The following is a 7,152-nucleotide window of genomic DNA, read 5'->3' as shown; positions in this document are numbered from 1 at the left end:
AGTGTCATCTGATGAAGATCATCAAAGGTTAGTGATTAATTTGATCTCTGTTTCTGCTTTTTGTGAGTCCACTCTTTGGCTGGAAAAATGGCTGTGTTTTTCTGTGACCAGGTACTGACCTAACATAATCATTTGGTGTGCTTTCGTCGTAAAGCCTTTTTGAAATCGGACATTGTGGTGGGATTAACAACAAGTTTATCTTTAAAATAGTGTAAAATACTTGTATGTTTGAGGAATTTTAATTATGGGATTTCTGTTGTTTTGAATTTGGCGGCCTGCAATTTCACTGGCTGTTGTCGAGGTGGGACGCTAGCGTCTCACTTGTACCAGAGAGGTTAAACACGCAAATCAATAAGCTGAATTGAATTAAAACACATGAAACCACAGTCCTCGGTCCGTATTCACAAAGTGCTGATCTAGGATCAGTTTAGCCTTTTAGATCATAAATATATCAACCTAGTTCAGCACTCCTATTCTTAGACTCTTTATGAATACAGACACGGATGTAACAGGTAAAAAAACTGGTATAAATTAAACAAAAAGTAAATGGATACAGTAAGTCGTACCCACAAGTATATGACTTATGACTAAAAAAACAACAACCAAAAACGTACTGTATTTCAAGATATTGTCAAGAGTAGTTCCAGAGTGAAGTGAAGAGGAGAGTCTTGTACAGTGAGTCAACTGTCTGTGAGTGAAAACAAGAAGTAAGTGTTGACACCTTATAAAAGCAGTCAGAACACAAGTAGTGGATACAGAACTGTCCTTTCCTTTCTCTTTAATTAAGACATTAACGTGCATGACCACCAGACCGTTAGAAAAGCGATGTTAATGTATTTCAAAAGACATTGTGCAACAGCCTGTAGTTGCCTTTCTTCATCTGAGGTGTGGGCCTATATTTCTTTAATAGACAAAATGTGTCCCATTTCCAATGTGATCTTTATACTACTGTCACACCCTGACCATAGTTTGCTTTGTATGTTTCTATGTTTTGTTTGGTCAGGGTGTGATCTGAGTGGGCATTCTATGTTACATGTCTAGTTTGTTTATTTCTATGTTTGGCCTGATATGGTTCTCAATCAGAGGCAGGTGTTAGTCATTGTCTCTGATTGGGAACCATATTTAGGTAGCCTGTTTGGTGTTGGGTTTTGTGGGTATTGTTCCTGTCTCTGTGTTTGCACCAGATAGGGCTGTTTCGGTTTTCCACGTTTGTTGTTTTGTATTATGTTCATGTTTAGTTGTCTTATTAAAAAACATGAATAGTAACCACGCTGCGTTTTGGTCCGCCTCTCCTTCAACTCAAGAAAACCATGTAAACAATGTGTTGTCTATACTATTTAGAATGTTAACAATTTCTTATAATGTGTCTTGCCCTTCTGAGTTCTGTATATACAGGTCAAAGTTTCATGATGTCATCCAAGTAGAACCCATTCCATTTAAACACCCATGACCATCACTCCTCATCAGCTGCATCAAAATAATACTGAAGGTTCCAGTGTTCTAGACTAGAGCTCCACCTACTGGTATCTCAACATTACTGCACCTTCCTAATAATAATGTCCTCAATAATGTTGGGTTAATAACAACATAACACACTGGAAATGAAACAGACAGAATGGTGAAACACAACACTGGCTACTTGTCAAAGTCACATTTAAACACACAAAAACAAATGTCCTTAGTAGTACAACATGCCTCTATCATATTATGTTACACTGTTGACCCTTGTGTACAGTACTGGTAGTAGCATTAGTTAGCAGAGACATCAGTATCATCACCATAACCTGCTGTATTTCTGCTGTCCATATACTGTATAGTCTAATGTTATCCATATATAGCTACAATAGACTATATATGGATAACAGGCTACATTAGACTATATATGGATACTACTACTAAACACAACCCACCATCACTGTGTCTCATGTTAGTACTACTCCTAAACACAACCCACCATCACTGTGTCTCATGTTAATACTACTCCTAAACACAACCCACCATCACTGTGTCTCATGTTAATACTACTCCTAAACACAACCCACCATCACTGTGTCTCATGTTAATACTACTCCTAAACACAACCCACCATCACTGTGTCTCATGTTAATACTACTCCTAAACACAACCCACCATCACTGTGTCTCATGTTAATACTACTCCTAAACACAACCCACCATCACTGTGTCTCATGTTAACACTACTCCTAAACACAACCCACCATCACTGTGTCTCATGTTAATACTACTCCTAAACACAACCCACCATCACTGTGTCTCATGTTAATACTAGCCTATTCTTAACCCACCCAGCATGTGACGTCCACGGGCGGCGAATTTTCGGCTATATCAGGTCCTTCTGTCATGGAATTGATTTCGCCCCAAAATTGTCTTCCCAAAAACTGGGCTCTATTAAGTCTGTCCATTTTGGTCCAAATAAAGCCCGAAGGTCAGCCTGATCATATACACAAATACAGTTATACAATATTGCATATAGGATAAGTTTTGTCATTTGATGCACAGTATAGTAAAATATATTGATTTAAAACAAACATTTTTGAATAGCTTGTTAGATGTTCTGATATAGACAATTACCTGTAATTTCAAGTCATTAGTTTACAATTTCAAACATCATGCTTCAAAACTGGGAGGCAGAACGAGCAAGTCATTCAACCGCCATTTTGTTCTTCAAGATGGTAACAAGGATTTTTGTAAGCGTCAACATTTCTGAAAACTTTTGTAATTTGATAAGGTTGTTATATTAATTATCAGTTTCTGTTAATGTTGCAAACTATTATTTTTTAGGCTAGCGTTAGCAACTCTGCCTGGATACTTGCATTCTAGCTAACTAGCTAGCTAGCTAACATCAACACTAACTTAGTTGCTAGCTAGATAGACCTGCTTTCCCGCCTTGCACTAACAGATTTGATGGTTGTACTAACTGTTAGACAGCTTACTGTATCAGTCCGGGCTAACTACGGTTAGCTACATATTTCTGGTAACGGGTGTGGAGTCATTGTTTTTTGACAGGAAAATGTTAGAAATTAGCTAGCTATAGTCTAACATCAACTTTACTCTTTGGTTACCTGCATATGCTAGCTAGCTAGCTTGCGAGCTAGGTGTGAAGCTGGTTGGTTTGCAAACAAACTGTAATATAGGTTAACTAACGTTAGCTACCTAGATATCTAGCTAGCTAAGAACATTAGCTCACAAGAGAGAGGGCAATAATATGTCACAAATATGACAGGAGAATGAGTGCAAAATGCATTGATCAAAATTAACTAGCTAAGAACCCTGGCAAAATGTAGTTCAAACTTGCTCTCGCTATATTTATTACTACAGTATGTTTACTACTTACCTTTATGACCTTTTTGCAGAAAATGAAAAGAGTGAAGATGATAATTATACAATCCACAACTGATCAAGACCAGGCTGTTTCCCATGAATAATGACAGTAAGTGGATTGTTCCACGAAATGTGTGACTTTTGATTCCCTCTGATATTTTATGTATAAATTGTGCACTAATTCAAAAGGCACCTATTTTGTGGAATGTACTACAAAATTGAAACTTGCAAAGTTCAACAACGAATCCATTAGAATCTTATTGAAACTTGAACTACAGTATATGTATATTGCAAGTAAAATGTCACTTTTATTTGCAATCACAATCTTGTCTGTCAGGATCCTCTTGCGTGTGATACCCCATATTTCAACAGTGTCAACAAAATGTTCTCACTTCAGAAGTGTGTTCTAACTAAATTTATGGAGATATTGGAGGTGAAACATGTTGGGAGATCAGAGCCCCAAGACTCTTTGAGTTCCATGTCAAGAGGATGGAGACGGAGCAACTAGAGAAGCAGCTCCAAAGTGAAGATGCACAGAATCTGATGGTGAAATTGAAACGTATTTTGACATTTCATTTACACTGTAGATTTGGTCAGCATTTTTCACACTACCTACAGCAATACAATTAGTCAATTCCCCTCTTACAGGCAATGCCTGTAGATTTTTTAAATTTTTATTTGTCATACTGAGACAGTGTTTACTGCATAACTTCCGGTGTTTCAGACAAAGTCTCTTGACACTGATTGCAAGGTTAAGCAATGGCCTGATGCACGGTTATCTAATGGCCTGATGTCCTTGTTCAACTTCAATGGCCATCAGGCAAAGTGGGGATTAGGAAACTGTGTACTCTGTTGTCAACGGTACCGACAAACAGGTCATTCTTCTGTAGTATATTTAACACTTTAGTATATAACACTTTAGATCTGATAAAAGATAAACATCTTTTTTCTTTTTTTTTCTTTGTACAATCATTATTGAAATGCAAGAGAATAGCCATCATGTATTATTCCAGCCCAGGCACAATTTAGACTTTGGCCACTAGATGGCAGCAGTGTATGTGCAAAGTAGACTGATCCAATGAACAATTGCATATCTGTTCAAAATCAAGATAGCCCAAATGTGCCTAATTGTTTTGTTCATAATTGTGCACTCTAGCCTTTAGCTCAATGCAGACGTTGCCTGTAATCCATGGCTTCTAGTTGGGATATGTAGGTACGGTCACTGTGGGGACAACGTCGTCAATGTACATATTGATGGAGATGATAACCGAGGTGGTATTCCTCAATGCCATTTGATGAATCCCGGAACATATTCCAGTCTGTGCTAGAAAAAAAGGTCCTGTAGCGTAGCATCCACGTCATCTGACCACTTCCGTATTGAGCGAGTCACGGGTACTTCCTGCTTTAGTTTTTTCTTGTCAGCAGGAATCAGGAGGATATAATTATGATCAGATTTGCCAAATGGAGGGCGGGGTGCTCTACTCTACTGTATTGTGGGATACTTGTATAAATAAATCTTTTTAAGATTTTCAAGTTAACAGATGATAAAGACAGACTAGGCTGTAATATTTAAAGCAACATTTTATTGCTTTAAAGTTTAAAACATTTTATTGTCTTAAACTTTGAGCTAATTCACAACAAAATGCATAATTTACACTGAATCACACTGTATTGGAAATAATCATAAAAAATGTCACCATAAATCAAGTGTGATTGTGATATTAATATTCATAAATGCCATGGCACAATAATGTCTGACAGCAATACAAAGTAAGTCAATTAACACATGAGGAGCAACTAGGTGCGAAAGCAAAACATATTAAAAGCTGTTTTCAATATTATACATATTTTACAATGGGGAAATGTCCCATTGTAAAAGAGTAGAAGTATAATCCATCCTATTTAACTTCAATATATATAATTAACGTTACAAGGAAAAAACATTAAACTTAAATGTTTGTGGAGAAGTTAAAGTTCATTGTCTGGAAATCCTAGGTCCAGATTCTGCGTAGATTATTTTAATGCAAGGTTCTGTGGTGGTTGTCTTCAATCCAGGTTCTGTGGTGGTTCTCTTCAGTCCAGGTTCTATGGTGGCTTAGTATCTATTTGAGGGGGATGTGTCACTGGGTGAGTCTCTCACATTCTGAACAAAGACACACTGAAGGAGCACTTTATACACCACTTCATAAAATGTTTAGGAACAAACACACACACACACACACCTACTGCCTGGATGTCACTCTGGTGACCTGGTATTCTTCTTCAGAGATGTGCACATGTCACTGTTAGGGTCAGGATGGACACTCTGTAGAGTGAGAGAGGGAGGGTGTGAGGGAGGGTGTGAGGGAGGGAGGGAGGGAGGTTGAGAGGGAGGGAGGGAGGGAGGGAGGGAGGGAGGGAGGGAGGGAGGGAGGGAGGGAGGGAGGGAGGGAGGGAGGGAGGGAGGGAGGGAGGGAGGGAGGGGAAATGCATGAGCACTTTGAGACACCTCTATAATTTTCTCTAAACACAAACACATAATAAGAGACTTACTGCCAGAGTGTCGTAGTCAGTTGAACTGGTCCTCACGTTCAGACCTGTGTACGTGTCACTGTTAGGGTCATGGTGGACACTCTGGAGAGAGAGAGAGAGAGAGAGAGAGAGAGAACATAGTAAAAGTGAAAATAGTGTGAAAGAGACTGTTGTGATACAGTAGATTAATGTCACCAGGTGTGAAGGTGGAGGTGTAACTGATATAATCACCTGTGTGTCTGTTGTGGCATCATTTCCTCCTGTGGATCTCCTGTAAAGAGGAACAGAGTGAGTTATGCTCTCTACTGACCTCTAGTGGAGGTTGTGTTACTAATGCAGTATATCTCAATGAACGACTCACCTCTTCAGAGTGCAGTAGATGGTGAGGAGCAGAGCTCCAGCAGTCAGGACAGCCCCCACCCCCACCACAGGAACCCAGGGAAACACTGCTGCAGGATCATGGGTTGAAGTGTCAATAGGTTAGAACATATATCTGTTAAATCAGTCATCTCGCAGAGCACCCGAAATAGACAAAACATGACATGCTTACACATGACATTAATATGGACCGGGATGGAAGTCTCTGTCCCTTTAATGTTTCTAGCTTCACAGTAGTATTCTCCTCTGTCCTCAGAGCTGATGTTAGTGATGCTGTAACTATGTCCTGATGCTTTTGGTGAGGCTATATTCTTCTTGTACCAGGTGTATTTGTCCGCAGGTGGGTTGGCATCACTGCTGCAGGTCAGAGTCACTGAACTGCCCTCCACTATTTCACCAGAGGGACTGACTGATACTGAGGTGTTCCTTGGTCCATCTGGTGTAAAATACATTGGATATAGTGAAAGTACAAATTAGGTCAGTTAAATATTATATTAACTTTCCACAAATGTACAGTTGAAGTCGGAACTTTACATACACCTTAGCAAACTACATTTAAACTCAGTTTTCACAATTCCTGACATTTAATCCTAGTAACAATTCCCTGTCGTAGGTCAGTTAGGATAACTACTATTTTAAGAATGTGAAATATCAGAATAATTGTAGAGAGAGTGATTTATTTCAGCTTTTATTTCTTTCATCACATTCCCAGTGAGTCAGAAGTTTACATCAATTAGTATTTGGTAGCATTGCTTTTATATTCTTTATCTTGGGTCAAACATTTCAGGGAGCCTTCCACTAGCTTCCCACAATAACTTGGATCAATTTTGGCCCATTCATAACGATGGTCATTATGGCCAAACAGTTTTATTTTTGTTTCATCAGACCAGAGGACATTTCTCCAAAAAGTATGATATTTGTC

This window comes from Oncorhynchus kisutch, unplaced genomic scaffold, assembly GCF_002021735.2.
Source record: "Oncorhynchus kisutch isolate 150728-3 unplaced genomic scaffold, Okis_V2 scaffold1196, whole genome shotgun sequence".
Taxonomy (NCBI): domain Eukaryota; kingdom Metazoa; phylum Chordata; class Actinopteri; order Salmoniformes; family Salmonidae; genus Oncorhynchus; species Oncorhynchus kisutch.
This window is presented reverse-complemented; position numbering follows the sequence as displayed.